Genomic DNA, 22,837 nt, shown 5'->3' with positions numbered 1-22,837 from the left:
CCCATCACCTTCTCTCTCTCCTCCTCTTTTTCCTCCTCTTCCTTTTCCTCCTTCGATCGGGCCGCTCTGCACACATGGGTTGAGATGTAAAGCAACTCTTAACCAGTCCTGCAGCAGTCGCTGTGAATGGACCACACGCAGGTAGGCCCCACCTGTAAACGTCCTCAACCGACAACTTCATTAACCGAGGGCCCCAGCGCACGATCCACCACGAGGGGGCCTTCCTTCCCCGCCCCCTCTTCCCCGCTCCTCTCTTTCGCTCTCTTTTTCTCCCTCTCTCTCTTTTTCCTCTCGTCCGTATCATCGTCTACAGCCTCGCTCGTCCACCTCTCTTCCTCATCCCATCGCCACCTGCACACACGAGGGGAGCGAGCGTTTCGCCCGGTTCTTCTTTTTTCGGAACATAATCACCGCTCCCGGGTGGGATCTTATTTTTAGCCGGCAGGACGATTCTCGGAACTCTCCGGCAACCGCTCTCCTCTATATATCGGCGCCTCCACCTGGTAATTGGCCGCAGGCCGATAATTTGCCCCCAAAGTCGCCCGGATCTCGAGATCGTTAAGGCTCTCCTCCGGCCCCTCTCTCTCTCTTAATCTTTCTTTCTTTCGCTCTCTCAATCTCTTCTCGCGTAAGGATTCCCAAAGGCGAATGCGTCTGCCCGTGAGACAGAGAATGGACACGTTTCGAGATCTGTTCCGTTTCTCGTTGAGGATCGACTTTCTCGGAATGGACGCGTCCGGCGTGAACCGCGACCGGCGGCGTCATCTCAAAGAGAGCTGGACTACTCTCTCCGTCTCCCTTTCCCTAGATTTACTTCGTTGCAACCTAATTGATTTCGTTGGGCTTGAATTTGTCATTAGTTCCCATAGTTGTCGCGTAGCAGCAACGGCTTGACTAGGATCACCAAACGTTTTGGATGAAACGAAGATAAATACGTGTTTGAGTGATAGATGAGCAGTATCCTAGTATCTAATTCATTTTATTGAATGCAATACCCTTGCGTTCATTCATCTTAAAGCATTAGTAATGACACCATCAAATTTCTTAAGCGTATAAAATCACAAAACAGATATTTTATTTATATTATAATGTTGAAAACTTCAGCACAACTTTTAACGTTTCTCAAGAGAGAAAGTTTACGTTAAATCGTAGTTTTTTATATTTAGTGAAACTTGCAATGGATATAGCATAAACTAAGAAAGATCCATGTGTTAAAAATCAGACAATGACATAATTTAAAATAGACGACAAACTCGCTTAATCTTAAATAAGACTTCTAATTTAAAATTGCATATCGTAGATTTCTTCCTACGATTTACGTAAATGCCATGGCATTCGTAAATTCCTTTGCTACTTACTGTCACAGTTTCACTGTGGAACCAACCGGGATTACGCGTGTGAGAAAATTTGAAGGGAGACGGGAAGGCGCACGGGGCGCGTAAAGATGTCATAAATTAGACCCAGTTGCACCGGTACATTTTAAGGTCCGGGGACTTAACTCTCCGCTTGGCCCCGATTCGATAATGGCGGCCGGTCGGATTAAGCCCGTGGGGCCTTATCTTAAATTTCGCGGCGCATTGACAACCGGACCACACAGAGGCATAAAGTGCACCGATATATGCGCCGCGAACCGTCGCTCTCGCCTCTGACACGACCGCGGGCCGCGGTAATTGAGCCAGCTTATGGAAAAAAAACGGTACAGCGTACAGGGGTCCAACTGGGCCCCGATCTCACGAGGCGAAACATTCGACTTACTTACAGGCAGATTACATTATATTTTGCACCGGCGGACAGCGCAAGAAACCGGCCGTTCCGTAAGGGTCCGCGCGTCCCGACGTGTAAGTAATGGCGCTTTTTAACCAGCCGATGTAGCGCGGGTTATGAAGGTATCGCCACACGATAACGCGCTGCAACGATTCCACCGAGTCCGCCGTAATTTACAAGGTAGAATCGGTCAGCGGCTAATAAAATAAGACAGTATTTTTTAACCGACCTGTCGGAGAGAAACGGCGACGTTCTTTACGACGTTCCGCCGAAATTCTCACCGACGTTCTCCCGTCTTGGCGAAAACTAGGCACCGTGCGAAGGACTTAATTCTCGGTTATAAATTATTGTAAACGAAGTTGTTTGGTCAAATGCGCTCACAACTTCTAACTGAGATACAATCAGTATCACATCCCTGAGTTAATTAAAAGCGTTAATGCAATAAAGCGTAAGTATTGGGTCGTCCGGAAAGTTCGTGCCGATTTTTAATAGATGGCGTTGGAACATGTCTCAATATATCAATGTTATTGAAAACATACGATTTATATACATATGCTTAAAGGTGACATTTCAACGCATCTTTAGGAAAAAAGTTGTTTCAGATAAATTGATTCGTGTCAGTTTTGTACTCTTTTCAAGATGGAAGAAAACAAAGAACATTTTAGACACTTGATGCTTTTCTATTACCGGAAAGGCAAAAATGCCTCACAAGCAACAAATTCGATATGTTCTGTTTACGGAGAAGGCGCTTTAACTGAAAGAACCGTACGTAAGTGGTTCGCTAAGTTTAGAGCTGGTGATTTTAACCTTAAAGACCAAGAACGCTCGGGCAGACCCTCTACTACTGATCATGACCAAATCAAGACACTGATCGAGAATAACCCGCGCTACACGACACGTGAATTAGCAGAGATACTGAAAATATCGAAAACCACTGTCCACGAGCTTGGTTATGTAAGTCGCTATGATGTATGGGTTCCGCATAATTTGGCCGAAAAAATTTAATGGATCGCATTTCCAACTGCGACTCACTGTACAAGCGCAACGCAAACGTACCATTTTTGAAGCAATTAGTGACGGGTGACGAAAAATGGATCATTTACAACAATGTAGAACGAAAAAGATCCTGGGGTAAGCGAAATGAACCAGCATTAATCACTCCGAAAGCCGGCCTTCATCCAAAAAAAGTCATGCTCTGTGTCTGGTGGGATTGGAAAGGAATCCTATATTATGAGCTCCTACCACACAACCAAACGATAAATGCAGATAAGTACTGCTCGCAACTGGACGAATTAGACAGCGATTCAGGAAAAACGTCCAGAATTAGCTAATAGGAAGGGCGTCGTGTTCCATCAGGACAATGCCAGACCTCATGTTTCTTTGACTACCCGACAAAAATTGTTGGAGTTTGGCTGGGATGTGCCACCTCACCCACCGTATTCACCAGACATTGCACCTTCAGACTTTCACTTATTTAGGTCTTTGCAAAATTCTCTTAGCGGCAAGAACTTCAACTCTTTGATCGACATAAAAAACCACCTTGAGGAGTTTTTCGCCGAGAAACCTAAGAAGTTCTGGGAGAATGGAATCTTCCAGTTGCGTGAAAGATGGACAAAGGTTGTGAAACAAAACGGTGCATACATAAGTCAATAAATATTTATCGACATAAAAAAATGTTGCCTTTGAATTTTCCTTCAAAATCGGCACGAACTTTCCGGACGACCCAATACATCTGTTTGCATCGTTTTCAGTCCTTTAAAAAAATCGCCCTGGCGATTGGGGTGAATTTCTACTGCACAGCGCGCAAAACTGCACTTTACAAAAGGTTTCGCGAAATAGTTGTCGAGAGCTTTCGAGATAGCAGCGTCTCTATTGACTCTATTCTCGATCGCGTCTCCCGTGAAAAATTGTTGCTATATTTAGACCGAACGGTCTGTGGGCGTAACACAGATCGGGTCAGTGCAAATCATACGCGTACTTCGCTCGCTATAGAGATTAGATGCATATAGTCCAAGTGAGAATTAATAGCTGTTACAGTATCGCATGGTGAGAGACGCCGAGCGAAACAAGATGTGACATACGCACGTCAGTAATAAAGATAAAACAATGTGTTTCTTTATCCGAGTACTCTTTGCGAGTGTAATTAAAACAGTCATTCTAGAATGATAATTATATTATACTGTCTTAATTGATACGTTTTGTTTTAAGTAGATTTCGCCTATGTATACATATATTATGGTGCACAGAAAATAACGACTATGGATCAATCTAATTTCAGAGTTCAAAAGGCGGAGGTGATGTAATTCTCAGTATTACAAATGGGCCGGTTACTTTAGAGGGACTTCTATCCTTTTATAGGAGTAATTCCGTTTTTATAGGTTCGATCACGAAAAAAAAGGTGTAACTTATTCATTTTATGCACATATAAGGCTGCATGTAAAGGAAGCTGGAATACGTGAAGGGTGGCAGGACCAGCGCGGAAAGAGAAAACGAGAAAGAGAGAGACCACTCATGAAAGCGTGCCGAGGGGGGTGTACGAAGGAAGAAAAAGTCAATGGAGACCAGTTGCTCGATAGGTGAGGTCTTTCCTCGGCGAAGCCACGCACAGGTGTGCAATCTGCGAGGCTTCTTTGGTAAAAAGCCACACGCTCACTTCGGCACTCTGCCCCGCGGTGACTTGTTCGCATACGGTATACAGGGTGTCCCGCAGCGATCGCGCTGTCCCCGAAATGTAACGCAGGAATTTTGGCTCAAGCATTAGGCGCGATGAAAAAAAAAAACAGCACTGCCAGGATCCTTAATATATGTCAATATATTAAGAATATTTTAGTTTGAAACATTCTTTCTACTTAAATTCTTGTACCATACCCATATTTTTCCGTTTTTGTATGCTTGAAAGTTCTAATTCATGTTTAAAAATAATTATCTAAATTATCAGTGTTAAATTAGTTTTGACGCTATCGATCGTTTCGTTTGCATAAATGGTTGAAATAAATGCACAATAGATTAATCATTATAAAGTCCCTAAAAATATACTCAAAAAAAATTTTATATTAACGTATAAGATTGTCACGTTTTTTCTCGTGGACGGATCTCGTTCGAATCAATTTTTCCGAAACTTGCGGTCGAGAACAATGCAAATTTTCGTCTGACAACTTTCTTCTGGGATCCGAAGAAATGCGAAAACAATTTTCCGGGAATGATGGATATCGCGTGGGCCTCAAAAAAATCCGGAACACTCGCGCCGAATCTAATCTTAATTCCCGATCTCTCGGTTCGAGTCAACGACCCGTGACTCGGGTCGGAGCCTGCTCGTCATCGCGATGACATTAAGAGGATCGGTGGGACCACAGGTAGGCGCATACGTACGTGTGTACACGCCCGTCATTTTACCCCGAGAGAAACGTAAAAGCGGGAAACAAGCTCGTACGCCGACGAAGCGATGACGTTAAAAAGTCACCGTTCGCCCGACGGGGCCTTCCGGCAAAAAAGCACTGCGGCGAGGAGGATAAGAAGCGGCGAAACGTGCGCAATTACCGAAACGCCGGGGCCCCTCGGGAGAAGACGAAGAGCGTTCCGCGTGTTCTGCACGCTCGTCGAGGGAACGAGGGAGGATCAGGACGGGAAACGGACCCGGTCGATCGGAGGGGGAACCGAGGAGGAGGAGCAGGAGGAGGAGACGAAGGAACGAAGGGAAGCCGGGAGGGCTCCGAAGAGCCCGCGCGGCGTATCGTTAGATATATCGGCTCTCCTCGCCAGGTGGTCCTTTTCTCGTGCCGGATGACTCAATCCCGTGAGGAGTTGCCGGACGAGCTCTCTCGCGAGAGGCCCCCCCTATCCTGCGTCCGTAAGGCCCCCGTGAGAGAGCGTGTGCGCTCGCGCGCGGCGGGACCCGTCTCGTTTGCGATACGTGTGGACGCAAAGACACACGCATACACGGTGGACACACTGCGTGTGTGTACAAGCGGCGTGTACACCGCGTGTCCCACGGTGGACCGCGCGCTCGTACATCGTCCGACAGTAATGACGCACTCGCGCGCGGTGGGTACGGTCGGCGGAATTATTCCAACCGGAGATAGTCGTCGGAGATATCCTTCGGGAGGCCTGTCATTGAGATACGAAATTTACGCTTCGAAAATCGCGATCGACGGCAGGTCGAGCGATTGAAGATCTACCAGCGCGAAACGCGCTTTTGCGAGACGCTTTTACGATCTGCCCGTCCCGATTTCAACATTCGCGTTTCTCTCCTCTCCTGCGCTCCTCTTTGAAAGCGAATATTTATCTTAAATACACAAAAATGTATAAAAGATGTGAATTTAAATCTGATTCATGTTACTTCATTTAAAATTGATTCAATATAAAGATATTTAGAAAGATTATTATTAATATTACGCGCTATACATTTTCGACGAAATTGTTCGAAAGATAATATATATTTAATGATGTTCAATAACACTCGCATGACATGTGCTCAGCGCGAAAATTTTACCGTTACGAGTATATTCACATATCATTAATTTTGTCACGTGAGATCAGTCTTTGCTCAACATTGTATATTATTTTCTTTGCATTTTGAAAATAATCTTCAAGACATACTCTCTCACATTGCATTGACTGTCTTGATTATCTAATATAACGAGTTTCACGAGACACTGCCATGTGCACACATACAAAGACCAGCGAACAAGAGTGTGCCGTGATACGCTCGTTCTTCGCGGGCGCACACACGCGTGACGCACGCGCGCGGCCTGCCTGTGGCGGGATTGCGATTTTTACGGGCCCTATGTACGCGCGGACGTGGAGAGAAGAAGAAGGGAAGCGAGAAAAACGAGAAAGACAGATCAAGATGCCGAGAGAGCGAGCGAAGAGAGGCCGAGAGGGAGAGGGAGAGGGAGAGGGGGCGGGCCCTCTAATTAGGCGGTCGACCGCCGCCGCCGCCGCCGCCGGTGTACCATGTACCACATAACATATGCCATGTGATACGTGTGCTACACACGCTATATACCGTTCGGAAGGAGGAGAGACGAAGGACGAAAATACTGAGAGGGCGGCGGAACGAGGAGGCTCCACGGATGGAAACGAAAAAAGCAGAAAAAGAAGAAAAAGACGAGGCGGGCCGTAAATCAAGCGGCAACGAGGCACTCTCCTTCCCCTTCTGGGGCCCCACCGATCCTCTTTGACGTCCGCGGACCTACCTGCCTACCATGCCGCGCGTACGTGTGCGCGAGTAATAACGTGTGTATGCAAAAAGCTCGCCGACGTATCCCCTTCCACGCGATTCGGGGCCCACGATGCGGGGCCCAAAGCGATGTCGACGGTATCGCCACGAATGATTTTTCTCGAGAGAAAAACGTGTTATTAGAGAGGGAGATCTTGGAGATCCCTTTGCCGAGGGCGCCGCCGGTGTTCCCTTACGAGGCAAGGCAGCCCGGAGTTAGTCGCGTTTCCGTTTTTTACTGACAACGAAAGTGTCAATGGTGTAACGAGATAAGAAGTAGCCGATGAGGTGAGAGCCTCAGCTCTCCTCTTTGAGCGAGGTTTCGCCGGAAGGGAAATTATTCGAGAGGATACTTAAATCCTGGACCACCCTGGCCGAGTATCGTGCGGCGTAACGCCCTGTGCGGGGTCTATCGGCGAGGATTTCTCCGAACAAAATGTCGCGAAGGTATCATTATCGACTACCGCGCGATTAACTCTAAAAGCGCCGATCCTCAATAAGAAACAGCCAGCAATCTACATTCGCAGATTGATCACGTGACTTACGTCTTTTAGTAGATTGTGATAACTTAATCTCTGATTGTGAGTGTAATTTAGTAGTTAATTTCTCTCACACTTTCACGATAATGACATGGCATAATGGTATAAAATTCTTCGATAGTCATTTTCAATAATTTTCTCGTAACAATTATTAATAATTAAAAGTTTCTTCTGACAATATATTCTTATGAGGTCGCGGCGAATATTTGCTCGTTCCATCTGTACTTCATAATTGTCTCGTAAGGCGTTCCAATCATTCAACCGAGTGCAACTCCGATCGTTAAGACATTCGTTCCGAGATCGAGAGGTCAGATCGTACACTCGCTGTGTAGAAAACCGTGTCCGACAAAGAAGAGAATTCGATGGACCTGGCCCGACATCCTGGCGGTGACATCCAGAGGGAACCGGAGGAATAATCTCATCGAGGCCATCGGCAATTATTTTCGTGGAAACGAGTCCCGGGGGGCAGGAAAGACGAATCACTTTGTCGTTCGCCACCATGCGAGAGCAGGCGGCACCAGGCACGGTGGTAGAATCGATGACGTCAATCGCGCTCGCGATAATTATATAAGGACGGTTCTATTGGCCTATGCGGACTTTAGCGCGCACGATGATTAAATGCTAAGCAATTCCGTTCGACTTGACGCTCGGCGGCCCATTAAATCGGACGCGGAATTTTTCACGAGAGAGGCACACTCGCGAGCGCCTTGGCTTCTCGCGGGAGATCGTTGGAGATCTCCGACGGAGAATCGATTTATCTCCCGGCCGCCTCCGGCTCCTTTGCGCCATGTGCGTCTGTAATTAGCTGACGATGATGTTACCTCCTGATACCGAGTCCATCTTGCGTCCCAGCAGTTGAGACGCAAATCAGTCTTGCCGAGAAGAAAGACACCTAACGCACGAAAAATATAAAAGAAAGAGTACACAGACAAGAATGTCTGAAAAATAAAACAAAATGTTAGAAAGAGTGATACCGCGCATTTAGTGCACTAACGAGCAAATTGATGTAAATATTTTGTAAATTAATAATAAAATCAATCAGTCGCATCAAAGATGAATTTTAAACAGTGTTGATTACTTGATACTCTGTTTGTCTCTCTAAAGACCTAAAATTGGAACATAGAAATGTAATAATGAGCGTTACTGAACTTCCGCTAATTAAAATTCACATCGCCCATCGAGCATCGCGCCTAATGAGGCGAGAGCTTCGCGTTCGTCCCTGCATGACTTTATTGTTAAAAGTGATTCAAGGTTGGCAAGTGGAGACGCCGCCGTTGCGCGCATTAAGGCCATTGCGCAAATATTAGCACACGCACGTAGGTACCTATGATCCGTGCACGGTCATCCGTCCACCATGGTGTCTATCGCGCGTATCGAAAATTTTCGTAGCATAATAATTGTATAACGTGTACGAACTAGGGATAATTAACTTCTTTCATCTCCCGTCATTTATATAGCCGATTTGTCAGACGCGGTAGCCTAGTAGAACAAACCAGCGATCGGCAGCCAAGTCGTAAAAGACGGTCGGATAGCGCCGTAGAAAGCTCGCGTGCGCACCATGAAATACATTTGCACTCGTGAGCGCACAATAGCTATCCACTAAACGTCGATCACATGTCAAGTCAATAACCATATTTCTCGCGGTCGGGGCGATCGGGACATGACCGAGTCTCCGAGCATGCAGCAACATTATCAATTCAAATGGTCGCCTTTATCCGATGCCGATATCTCAATTAATTGCTGACCGCGCGGACCTCGCGGTCGTAATTTCATGCCCGATAATTAACGAGCGCCATACTCGATCTTTTTTTACTTCAACTATAATATAAATCAAACGTCACACGTGTTGACGATTTATCATTTTTTCTGAATACCAAACCCCTTTTTTCCGCGAAGCTACCGGTTTGTTTAGCGACTCTCGATTTAACAATAACTGCTCAAGTTCTTTCCTTTCTAAATATTACGTCACATGCGATAATTCAAAGCATCGTGTAACAAAGGCGCTTTTCTCTTCATTACTTCTTGAAGCGAACTGTTCTTATTCTTGCTTTGAGAGTACCATTTACGTTACATCTCGTACTTCGTGACTACGGAGGCGAGAGATAAAATCCCTTCGCGTTCCAGCCTGCGCGCCTATCAGCCGGTATCGATCTTCGATCTTATCCCGTCGTTTTTATTTTCTTCGCGCGCGATCGGCGCGGACCTCCATTCTCAGTCGCGCGCGCGCGTAGCACCGGGCAGTGCAATGGAATTAATGAGCACACCTGTGGGCCGCGTGCGCGCGTACACGAGCGACGTGTGTGACGCACGTAGCTGCGACGGTGGGCTCACACGCGCGTGCATTCGTGAAGGAATGCTCAACAGGTGTGCCGCGGCCCCTGTGCGCGCGCTCGCGCCCTTCCTGCGGCTACCACGCGCTGTTGCAGATCCGCTGATCGCTTTACTACACCCGTCATCACCGACCGAAGCACTCGCATCCGCATCCTTGCTCGGATCTCCGTTTTCTCTCCTTTGTACCGGTCGGGATCTTCTCCGCTTCTTCGTCGCAAGCGCGAAATGCAGGCGCGCATGAGATCCGAGAAGACGGAAGATCCGAAAATGAATATTGTTCTCTCGGCGAGAGCTGGAGGCCGCACGCCAGCTGCAGCGGCTGAAAACCGCTGCCACAATTTGCAACAGTCGAGATATCGTTAACGGGTATACACTACTCGACTTTGTTTTTACTTTAGCTGATCTGTTTCCGCATACGAATGTCTCGAAATAGAATAACATGTTTGCAAATTGCCGTCAATATTCTGTGATTTGATGATAGAAGACTCTTGTGTAGTTGCATTAAAGTCGAATTTATTTCACTGCTTGTTGAAGATAAAGATTCTATTCATCTTTTCCTTTGATGAAAGTAAACAAGAAGGCAGAGGCGCTAATTCAGTAGCCACATATCCGAACACGCAAATTAGATAGTCAAGAAATTTTCAACTTCCGTTCACGTAAGAATGGAAAAAGTGATAAGGGTTGATATTCTTTCTAAATAATTATTCGATCGCGATTTACATTGTCACGACATGGTCGCGATAGGAAGAACGAACGATTTCGCAACTCGCACAAAACGGTGCGTTGTCTCTCGCACACGCTGTCTCTCGAACGGGCGCAGCGCGCGCGAACGGGTGCAACGAACCTCCAGCCTTCATCGAGAACCTCCACGGCGGTGCGTAATAAGCGAAACATCGTCGAAAACGTTGTACATTGTGGCGATCGACCAGGTTGCGCAGCGACCACACGATTAGACTCGCAATTAGAAAGGTGTCTGACGAAAGATCTTCCGCGTCATCCCCCCGGTACGCCGCGTGTACTTTCCTATCCTCCCTTTCCGATCCTTCTCCCGCACTTTTACCAGGTGCAACGAACTTCGCGACGCAATCGTCCGCCACCGGGCGAAGTCCAGTTTTCATGCGCAAACTCATAAATCGTCCGTAAAATTGATTCATCGAAGTCGCATGGGAATTGTTGAAAATCTGACATAAAAAGATTTAAATAAGCTAAAAATAACCAAGATAAAAATTAGCAGATAAGCAGATGATTGCCAGATAATAATTATGAATTGAAGTTTTATTTATTACTATCGAATTAAAAATCTGAATAGGATGATAATTATTTAATAATTTATGTTTTTTTCTACTTATTAAACATCCACTGTAGCGAGCAGAGAAAAAATACAGTTAGTGATTTGTAAAATAGTCACGCACGAGCAAGTGACATTCTTTAACAGCGCGATAAACTGACGAAACGGCTCTCCATAAACGTAATACGGCATCTGTTGCTTTTATCGTTAATAAAATTCTCGCCGACAAGGCCGGGCTGCTCTCTCGCGCCCGCCACCCTGTACTTGAGCAGTCTCCAAGGCAAGACTTTCTACCATCGAACTCTCGCGGGTTCCAGATCGGGCATGCACCGCGCGCATCGGCAACAGAGAGTCTTCTGTCTCTCTGCGGGCCGTGCACGCGGCGTGAATGCATCGAGAAATGCGTGGCGAGCGACGGACGCGGCGGAGAGAAGGACCGAGGGATCCACGCGATTTATGTACACGGTCCCCGGAGAGTGCCTAGGCTGGCCGCATCAGCCTCGAGGGAAGCGTTAACCCCGTTGCTGCGTTGGAATTCGCGAGGAATCGCGTTCTTATCGCGGTAACGATATCCCCGCGCCGCGTTCGTCGACGTACTATTGGGAGCGCGTCGCTTGAGAGAACAATGGTGATAAATTGATGCGATACCGTAACTTTCGAATACATGATCCGAAATGTACTCTCAATCCAGCGAGAAAGAAAGACAATCGAGTCAGTTTAACAGTTTAGAAAGGATCTTATTCCAGAGATATCGATCGTGCCCATACGTGGTTGCTTTTCTTCTTCTTCTTTTTGCGCACGTGCAACTCTTATGCTACTCTGGAAAGTGGGATCTTGGAATAACGCGCTTTTGTGAGACGACCGATTCGATTGCTAGAATCGCCGCAGTTTCGTGGTAGCAGACACAGCTTCGAAAGAAGGATTAAAGAACGCAAGTACTATCTCGCGTATATAGGGCAGAACCGGCTGTGTCGGCCGTAACGATTCTTTCTCATTCCGTTCGTTGCGTATGATACGTACACACGTTGCACAGTGTTGCATCGCTATCTCTCGATGAGATGGCATCAAGCGGGAACACATTCTCTTACGTGGAAACCCGGATCGCATGAGCGTTCCGGGCGCGAAGCTTCTTTGGCCAGTTTTTAGGGGACGCCGCTGCAATTCAGCGCGAATGATCCTCGTGGATAGACGAACGCGGTAAAATGATGGCTCGAGGTAGCTGCATGCTACATTGACATACTTTGCGGTTACGTTAATACCGTCATTAGGTGTTCGGGGAAGAGAGGAAAAGAGAAATTCTTGGTGTAGATTCACCTAAATCCGTCAAGGCACGCGAAGATATATCCGCGAGAGGTTCCACGGCGTGAGAGAGAAGAACTGCTATTTGAAGAGCTATTGAACTGCTATTTCCAGGAGAATGGAGATATCCCGTCCGTCACAGTCTGATTTCAAGCGGACTTAACGAAAATTTCTATTCAGCTTGAGGAAAAGACAGAATTCAAGCTAAAAACAAGAACCCACCGTCAAAACACATCTCATCAAAAGCAAAGTTGGAAACAGACCAGCAGCCGAGACAACATGGATTATGTACTCTACTCTTCATCTCGGTCTTCATCGGTGTCTTAAAAATGAAGAAAATTCCTTTCTAAAATATTTTGCGTTCGTTTTTCACGTTTGCATGGAGTACTCTGTAGAGAACTTAGTCCACGAAGACGGTGTCTAGATGGCAGCAGAACGGTTCAACGAGAGGAACGCACGAGACGGTCCCCTCCGCGCGAGAGGGACCGCGTCCTCTGCGGCATCCACCACTCGCCGCTACCACTTGGCGCGGCGACGGCGGCGGTCGAAGTAGTGGGGTATACCGGTGTCCCGGCAGACAGCTTGGCGTCCTACGGTTCGCATTACGAGAAACCGTAGCCTTTCTCCGTCTTTCGCCTCCTCTCGCTTCGTACTGCCTGCACTCGTGGTACCGGATCTCTCGCGCGCCCGCGCGCGCGACTGCACCGCCGTCGGCTCGGTTTCTCCCCGAAGGGAGTATCTCTATCCCTTTCGCTCCGATTTCTCGATCGATCCGTGCGATTTAAATCCCGCGTTACCTTGTCGGTGCATTGCCTTGTCTCTCGTTGCAATAAATAATAAATTTTTATGATAGAGAGGTATATCAGCGATTCGGATAACAATAGAAGATTCAGTATCGCGTCGATTTTTCGTTATCGTTATTATTTCGCGCGACGAGTATTTCCCGGTAATTAAAACGTCTTGATAATGGAGAAAGATTGGGAGTGCAATGGAATCGTTGATCTATTTACAGACGAAATACGAGACTTACTGATTACACCAGGATATTTTTGTCCCGGTGATTGACGGTTAAAAGAAGCAGCGACGGCGTTTCTGCGATTAATTATCCACGCATTGATATACGCGAGTTTATGCGGGGACGTTTTGAATGGATGCGAGACGACTGAGCGAGGCTAGAGAGACGTCAAGTGAGTGGCGTTCGTTGGACGTTCAGCGTCATTTGACATGCTTAAGAGGAGAGGTCGATTTCTCTCTTTTTGCCCGCTTCTTTTTGCGCTTTTTGCCGCCTATCGGAGGCCAGCTGGTCGAAGTCCCGCTCGAGTTTGAGAATCGACTTCGGTGCTGACGTACGCGAACTAGTCGATGTCCCTTGATCGCTAACACCATCGAGGCCTCGCATATAATATACCAACAATCCCTGAAATCTCGAAAAGAATCTCCGTGTTTATTTTCATTCAACGTAATCTTTTGGACAGTAATTTTTAAGATGCAAATTGTCGGGATCCGAGAATAGATCCGCATCGTGAGGGTAATCCGAGCGGAGGTAAAAGCGATCGATCCAAGCGATCGAGCTCGCTCGTGCGTAGAGGACGGACGTGAGATCACGCGTGCTCCCGCGTGTCTTCCACGACGTGTAATTTACGCCCGGTCGAATGGCCGCGCGAATCGAGGCGCTCCCCGAGAAAGCTTGAAACGGATAAATCACGATTCAAGATAAATAATTGATCGTAACGGAACGCGAGAACGAGAATACGGCTGCGGTAGGTCCCGTTTCCTGTTTTCGAAATGGAGATCCGCGCACGACCGACGATTAATGATCGTAGCATCGTGTGATTCTGCAATTCGCATACGAACGGCGTGAGAATTAATAAATTTGCTCGAGAGATATCGGTATTTAATTTAGTAATAAATGTACGTACACACACCTCGGTGATTTACAAAACTGATCTAATCAGATAATTAATTAAAAGAGTTTTAGTATAGATTAAAAAATAAATTGTCTTATAGTTTTATATCAAGATCTGTTTTTAATTCACACATAGATTACAATTCTATGACTGAACGTTCAATGCCGAGGCCGTACGTGGAATCACTTGATGGCATACAAGACATAATCACTGGGTGGATTTTAATAGAACATCTCGTCGCCCCCAGCTGCCGCGCGACGTGATATACGACTCCAATGATTACACTTCATCTAATCTATCGGAAACGATAACTCAGGACGCGCGTGTGTCTCGATTACGTTCCGCCGCGATTTTCACACGGGGGTCAATAACACCGCGCGCCGAGAGGTCCTCCGATGCCTAAACACTCCGGAGACGAGAGCGCAGCTCCTTACCGAGAATCTCCCTCGAGTGGCAGCGAGCATCGAGCGCGGCGTTAATGCAATTCTCGCTCGCTTGCTCGCGGCTCGACTCGTAAAGCAAACTGCGAAACGGCGCGCGCTGCGGTAAACGCATTCCGTTCTCTTTAAATAGCAGGCGGCGAGCGCGACGCCGATGCGTGCTAAGTAAAGGACGCCGCGATATTTGCGGATCTCCCTGAAGAAATGTCAGCGTTCGATGAAGCGGCGAGCGGCCTCCGGCCGCGGAAATGATGAAACTTTTCTGTCCGTCTCTCTTTCTCTTTCTGCCTGCCTGTCCGGCCGCGCTCGCGGACTTGATCGATCACAAGACTCCGCTTCGTATACGGCTCGCGGATATTTACAGTATCGTCCGTGGACTGGCTCGTCCGTGCCTCGCATCGGAGACGCAAGTTCTTGAACGATGAATTACGAGAGGCTAGACGATGTGAGGCCGCGATATGTTAAATTTGCAATAAATGTCAGCAGGTTTTTAGTCATCTGACCTGTGAATTTGCGATAGAAAGTGATTCATTCGGAATACGATCTTGTACATGGACTCCAATATTCCGTACGAATCAAACGTTAAATGAATGTCATTAGCAAATGATAAATCTTTTTCATTAAAGCAGACATATCGTCTCAGGCATGGAGAAATTCCATGTCACCACAATTGTTTGGTTAAACGCGGCAAAGATCACGGAACAGTAAAACAATCGCTCATTCTTCTTTTTTTTTATTGATGGATGTCTAGGAAAGGACCCGTTAGACGTCTCAGGTCCACAATCGTATCTTCCGGAAAATGTGCAACTTCATCATTTTTGTTTCCTCTGACCAATTCTTTCCCAAAATAGCTCGTAAATCATGCATGCATTATATATTTCCACTTTTGCACAGAGGTGTCAACCCGCCGTTATCCGTTTCCAAAAGTTCTTTTCAAAAGCTCCATCGCCTCTGAGAATTGCCGCCATTACAATGTTCTATAGTGAGAAAGCGTAAAACAACTTTGACAGAAAGCATGCCACAGGTATCCTATCGTGTCTTCTGCTCTGCTCTCTCTCTCTCTCTCTCTCTCTCTCTCTCCCCCTCTCGCCTTCTCCACACGAGATTTATACATGTCTCGAAAAGCGAATCGCAAGATTATCATACGCAAAGTCGGGAATTATGCACAGGAAGTCGCGTAATGCGGACGCTAATCGGGAATCGGTCCTCCTCGTATTTTCTATAATCTTCAACGCATCCAAAAAACGAAATAATGGAAGATAAGTGAACACATGACAAATAAAAATTAGTCACCTAGTTGACAAATATTTATAAACTTAAATCTGAAAATTCGCCAGACGCAAAATCTTACGCGTATTAGTTATCACGACAAACATATGCCTTCTGCAAATCTCTTAACAAATTGATCAATGATCAAACAAACTCTTAGTAAAGGTCTTACTAAGAATAAACAATTTTTCAGTATCTGTAGTATTATAATAAAGACGGAAATTAATAATTTTTCCCTTGAATGTAAAAGGTGAAAACGATCGGTCCTCACGATCGGTTTAAAATGTTTAAATAGCCGTGTCAGATCAGAATCCGTCACGATGGGAACTTGAATTCTCCACACCTGTTAAAGCGCCAGGACGCCTCGCTGCATTTAGGCCGCGTTTAACGAGCGCTCGCTATACACCGAAGGAGACGAAACACGCGCGCAAACGTATATACATGCATGTGCTTTACACGTGTGCGTGATGTCGACTCACGTTGGTCCTCGCCCGGCTGTGCGAGAGCAAAAGATTCTCTGAATGAACTCTAAAGATAGACCCCATAACACACGCCCTTCCCTTTCACCGTTTCGCCGCATCTTCTTCCTCGGTCTTCTCGACGCGTTCTCCGTGCTTCCTGCCTTTCTTGCTACGGGCTTCGGCTGCAGATGCAGCCAGATCTATCGCATGCGTTTGACCGCGCAAATTCTCTATGGAATTCGCTATGGAATAGACCGATCATCTTATTGAAAATAGTGCTAAATATATTAAGAAATAATACGATTTAGCATTATATATCTACAGGGTGTCCCGGGTTTTAATCGACAAACTGCGGGAGCATATTCTACTAGTGGAAATAAGAAAAAATTCTTATATCGAGTTTGCTTAGAAATGCTTTATTATAAAGTTATAAACCAATATTGAAAAGAAATATCAGATAAGTAACAACGGATTTTTTCACAAAAATAAAAATTATCTACGTAATGATTTAGTGACGCATTTCAAAATGTTGTCCTTGCACATCGATACAAGCTAGACATCGACGTAGTACAGAATTTGTTACAGTACGACATTCCTGAAAATTTTGTTGCATCTCAGTAACTGAATTAGTAATTCGTTGTTTTAAATCTATCTGGTACTCTCCTGTTAGGAAATCTACGTTGATACTCTCGTACGGCAGCTCGTGCATTTCCGTCACAGAATCCGTACACGAAATGAATATCGGTGTATTCCTCATTTGAAAACACTTTTGGCATTCTGATAGTAATTGCTAGTTGACACGACGATTGAAATCTAACAGCTACTCTTGTGAAAGTAACAATCATACTGAATCGTTTGAACATAGTGAACATGAATACATGTGAATACACGTAACATAAACATCTTCGACCTTGCAAATTCTACACTATGTTCCGTTGTTACTTCTTATCTCATATTTCTTTTCAATATTGGTTTATAACTTTGTAATAAAGCATTTCTAAGCAAACTCGATATAAGAATTTTTTCTTATTTCCACTAGTAGAATATGCTCCCGCAGTTTGTCGGTTAAAACCCGGGACACCCTGTATATAAATATCAGATGATGTATCCTGATTTTAATTAAATAATGTACTTTTCAAACCTATTGTTGATTAATCTGCAAGAATATCATTAGTTGAACTAAATTTTCAGGCATTATCACTCATTTATTCAATTTCATACGTTTTGCACAATCCAATAGGATCGATTTAAGATGATGAACGACAATTTTGCTTAAAGCGCCCTTACCTTAAACTAAACATCGCTCTATTCCGCCTTGAAAATAAACAGCCCTAACTTCCCTTTATCTATCCGCGTGCATATGTAAACGATACCGTAGGAATCGGCGGTCCCACGCACGCATGGAGCGTCGATCGGGAGTGTGAACGAGCCTCTTATCCAGCGCGCGAAAGGATCATGACGCAACGGGGCTCCGAGGCGATTCTAAAATTTCCCACGGCGTTCGCGCGCGTTCCCTCCGATCCTCTCTGGCTGCTTCTCTCTTCCTTTATGGCGGTAGTAAGAGAGATACCACTCTCCCGGGCCGCACGTACGTGGGTGGGCGACGACGTGGTCGGTCTCGATTTTGATCGCGGGGGCCTTCGGGGACCCAACTCGACGAGATCGATCCGCCGCGGATGCAGAAAAAGCGCGGTCTCGTCCTCTCCCGGCGGCGAGGAGCGCGCGTGGGCCGCGATAGAAGGACAAGGAGAACGAGTGACTGAAAACGAGCAAGGAGGCCGCCGTGCGTGTCTGCACGCATGCATGCATACGTGCGTGCGTCGCGCTAGCGTGTCTTAGCCGCGGTCCATGGTCGGTCACCTAGGCGCGCTGCGTGTCGCTTTCGCCTTTTTCTTCCTTCTCCTTTTACCTGGCCCCGGTGAAAAGAAGAAAGAAAGTTCTGTTTGCGTTCCACTATTGACCGCAAAAGAGAAAAATTCGTCGATGGAATTAATTAATTGGTCTTATTGTGTTTAGAAATACTATTGTTAAAGGCTATTCGTTTTCTTATCCTTTAGTCATAAGCTTTGACTTGATTGAGAGTGCAGAGTCAACTCGGATCGAGAGCAATAATCTGAGTGATTGGAGTAAAATTTTATTAAATAGTCGATCACGATCATGCTTTCAATTCTTGCAGTCTTATTTTTATGTTGATTTACTTAGTTAGGACAAAAGGGAAATTTATGTGTAAGTGTTGCGGGATTTTACCGCACTTACTTTTTTAAATAGCTTTGAGAATCCTTGTACCACGCTTTATTATTATTATAGGTTTTTTAAATAACGGAGAGAATAATATACTTGTTCTACCAATATAGATTATAAGATATAACGATATTGATTTGATTTGCATTGATAAATCAAAGTATTGTTAAAATATTGTGTATCAGATGCGCGTTGTATCAGAAGTCTGCGTGCGCTCGGAGTTTTCTGGAAGAATGAGAGCGGATGCTGCAAGAGCACTTGAATGAAACCTTTGAACTCGAAAGCGTAGCAGCAAGATCGTTACTTGGTATCCGACACACACGTCGCGATATATTATTTTATTAACACGAACAAATAATGAAAAAATAATAAGATATCTCTGGAATTACACAGTTTTTATAATTGAACATTATTTTATGGTGAGATAGCTGCTGTATAATGATTTGAGTTTTAAAGTCAAATCTCAACTGCACTTTTATTATCCAAGCTCTCCAATGAAAGATGTTGTAAATGTCACGACATGCGGAGATGTTGCCGCTTCTTTATCATAGAGCTTAACGAGTATCGCTATCAGTGTTATCCCGCAAAAACAGACGCATCAAAGGAGCAGCCACCTATACCAGCTTAACTCCCCATTAATGAAAGAGGAAAAAAAAGCGGAAGATAAAAAGAATTTAATGTGCAAACAATGTCGCGGTCATAAAGCGCAAGGCGGATTTCGTTACGAATGATGTGTTGGGTCAAATAAGACTACACCAGACAGGAATAAAACACCGAGATGCCGTCCGCCGCTCTCTTGAATACACTTGAGCATCGCATAACTGCATAAAGGTCAAGTGCACATGAGGGGTTAACATCACGCTCTTTAACACTTCAAATTGCTTGCACTTGCTATTTTAAGTAAAAGCGATGCGTATCGTGAGAGACGATTTCTCCTCTATCAAAATATACCCCACAACGTCCCAATGTTTTCTTAAATAACACGTGTTCGTAAAATCTAAAATTCGTTACAACTTGAATCTAAAAAAAAACTGTGGGGTGCAAAAATGAATACTCTTTGTTGCTTAATTTTAATTCAGATGTTTGAACCTCAATTCCGTACTGTTGAAACATTTGAATAAACGCTAATACATAATAATGGCGTTAACATAATAATAATAAAATAATATTATTGAGATCGAAGGATTATCGAGATTAAAGACTAATTTTGAATTGCGCACTCGAGATCAGAAAAATCAGGTTTCTTATTTTTATACACCAGAGATCTGTCTGGAATGGATTAACGGGTAAAAATTACGAAAAGCGGTGTGCCAACACGAGTCGCCGCTGTTCGTCTATTCGACCACCTGTTTGCTTCCACTGTTCTCGGTTCTCGATTCGACCAGGAAAATGCGAGCGCGCCGAATCTCTCTCGTTTCATCTTGCTCTCTCTCTCTCTCTCTCTCTCTCTCACACACACACACACACATTTCCTATCTCTCATGTTTCTCCACGTGGTTATCAGGATTACTTCTCCGACACCAGAATTCGTTAGTTGCAACTTTTAATTTGTTTCCAGAGATACAAACTCTGAAAGAGTTCAGAAAAACAATTTAGGGATTTCCGCGTTGCTTAACAGAAAAATATCTGTTATTTCGGAGAAAACGTATTGAAATTGACTCGGCTGGTGATGTTTCGTCACAAATAATCTACGAAACGATTAGAAATTGCTGAAATGTGTTTTGACTCTCGTCATGAAAGTACAACTTACAAACAATAGAGTACTAGAGAATATTTACGGAACGCCAAGAATGACGAGTACTATGTCAGGCGATAAGGTCGCTGATAAGATCGAAATGCGACAACAACGTGATCCGACATCGAGACCGCTTCTCGAATTTCGACATGCGTCGCGATGCGGCTCGACAAAGAATAATGCAACGGGACTTACTTCGTTATTCGCTTTTGCACTCTCTATCCTCCTGGCCTATCTCACGCTTTTCGGTCTCCTCTCGTACGTCTGGCTGATGCGTCCCAAGAAAACTGGGTCTCTCCCTCTTCGTCTTATTTCTTACTCTTCCTGCGCTGCTTCTCGCACTGGGCCCGCCGAGATCAAGATCCCCTTTGCGTTCCCTTCGCTCACTTTTTGGCACTCGTCCTTCCCCTCTCGATCCTACCAGAGTCGACCACGCGACTCCGACAAAAGCTAAACGCGACGCGAACACTGGACCGACGAACGCGGAACTGCTTCTCTCTTGGCGGCCGCTGGTCTCGGATCTCGCGAGCGCAGCCCGGCGTGTTTCTCCGTGACGAGAGATTCGAGCGCGCTGTTTATATGTGCGTGCGCGCGGTTTTTGTGAAAAGTCAGACGATCCCTTTTGATTGCAGCCGGCGGCGCGTCTTATCAACGTGCGTTATCTGCGCGGGTTGATAGTCTTTTTCTCTCCGTCTCTCTTTTCTCTTCCTCTTTTTACACACCGTCGTGTGTAAACGTCTTCCGTTCTTTCTCTCTCTCTCTATGTATACGTATGTAAACGTGTTGTATGGCTCTCACGCGGTATATACGGCGTTATATAGAGGTGTTGCGTGTATATAGTAGTAGCGGGACTGCTGCGGAGGCTGCGACGGCGGGCAAGAGAGATGCGTCGTCTCTCGTGAAGGCTCGAGCTAACATTAACTAGCGCGGACTGCAGCCGCTTATAATATGGCCCGGCCGCGAACCAATAGGATCTCGCGCTTCTTGCCAGACCCCCACCGACCTCCCCCTGAACCTCCGTGCCCTCCCCTCCCCGCCCGGCGCCCCGTCGATCGCCCCTCCGTCGTTCTCGGACTCCCCCCGCGTTACTCCACCGGTTGCCTCCGCCACCACCGCCACCGCTGTTGCTCCTTCGCTCTCTCGTTCCTACGCGCACCCTTCCTCGACGCTGCGTCCACTCTCCCTCCGTCCATCGTCCTCCGTTCAGAGAGCCGAGACCCCCCGCGTGTTATTCCCCGATTGTCGTTCCTCCTTCGCCCTCTCATCTCTTTATGCACGTATGTGCCCGTGCCTCTCGATCTTTCTCTCTCGTTCTGCCGCCTGCAATATTACACGCGCTTCTTCCCTCCTTTTGCCCCTTTCTCTCTCTCTCACTTTTCTTCTTTCGCGCACATCCTCGTTCCTCCCCGCGTCCTTTTCGATCTTGGCTTTTCTTCTTTCTTTCCTACGGGGTTGCTAGCCAGCTGTGTGGACAGAGATGGAGAGGCAAAGAGAAAGAGAGAGAAAGATAGATACGATGGCGATCGACAGGAATGGAGAAAAAGAGAGAGAGAGGGAACGAGAGGGACCAACTCGCGGCGGCTCTCAACGTGGGTCGGAGACCGAGGCTTCGGGGCCTCCGTGTTGGAGAACACGGTTACGCGAGCGCGAGTAGCCGCGAGCTGCAGCGTATAGTAACGTAGAATAACGAGAGAGCACGTAGAGAAATTACGCACACGCGTAGACGAGATGGCACCTCTCGGAAGCGCCGGTTACTTCTTTCTGGATCGTAAATTCGACGGCCTCCCGATCTCTCGTTTCTCGAGATCGATACGATCACCGCCGAGACTGCTAAACGCGATCCTTGTCGCGTGCAAGATCTTTGATTGATGCCCAAGATGTGTAATCGGGATTTCTCGATCTCAAGATGTGCAACAGCGGCACCATATAGAGATAACGTATAAGATTGCTATTTATTTGTACGGATTTATAAAGGATAATGTACCGCTGAACGATTTCTTTCTATCAACATAAATAGAATTTGCAAAGTGTGCTAATTGTTTGCGTTTCCTGAGTAAATTAGAATCGTGGTAATGTAACTGATCGTTACAATCATGGAATGCAATGTGAAATGGTTTAATTCAACGTGAAAAGTACTGTTAAGTTTACTCGGCGCAATGCTCACAAGGCCAATGACTGAAAACTAAAATAACATTCTCGCCCCAGCATAATCGAGGACTTGTGTGTAAGAAAAGGTGTTATGTCGTTGAAATTGGTTTTACGTGTAAAAAAGTCTCTATGTGCCAAGGCCGACGACGCTGTAAAACAGCGCCGGATGCTATTTATAGGATTATTCATGATATATA

General features: G+C 46.0%; 2 protein-coding genes across 6 annotated transcripts in view; one reads left to right on the top strand and one right to left on the bottom strand.

Moving 5' to 3' along the window:
- LOC105277690 (peroxisomal leader peptide-processing protease) overlaps positions 1-22,837 on the top strand; it is a 66,849-nt gene that overhangs the window by 10,357 nt on the left and 33,655 nt on the right. The gene's annotated exons all lie outside the window — the stretch shown is intronic.
- LOC105277691 (ion transport peptide-like) overlaps positions 1-22,837 on the bottom strand; it is a 49,475-nt gene that overhangs the window by 9,606 nt on the left and 17,032 nt on the right. The window contains exon 1 of one of the 4 annotated variants that reach the window (XM_011336259.3): positions 20,688-21,414. The exons of the other annotated variants lie outside the window; for them this stretch is intronic. The gene's annotated coding sequence lies outside the window, so the exon portion shown is untranslated. Of the gene's footprint in view, positions 1-20,687; positions 21,415-22,837 lie in introns of those variants that run through there. 4 annotated transcript variants of the gene reach the window in all.

Source organism: Ooceraea biroi, chromosome 7 (assembly GCF_003672135.1).
Source record: "Ooceraea biroi isolate clonal line C1 chromosome 7, Obir_v5.4, whole genome shotgun sequence".
Classification (NCBI taxonomy): Eukaryota; Metazoa; Arthropoda; class Insecta; order Hymenoptera; family Formicidae; genus Ooceraea; species Ooceraea biroi.
Note: the sequence above shows the minus strand (reverse complement) of the source record. Positions and strands in the feature narration are given on the sequence as shown.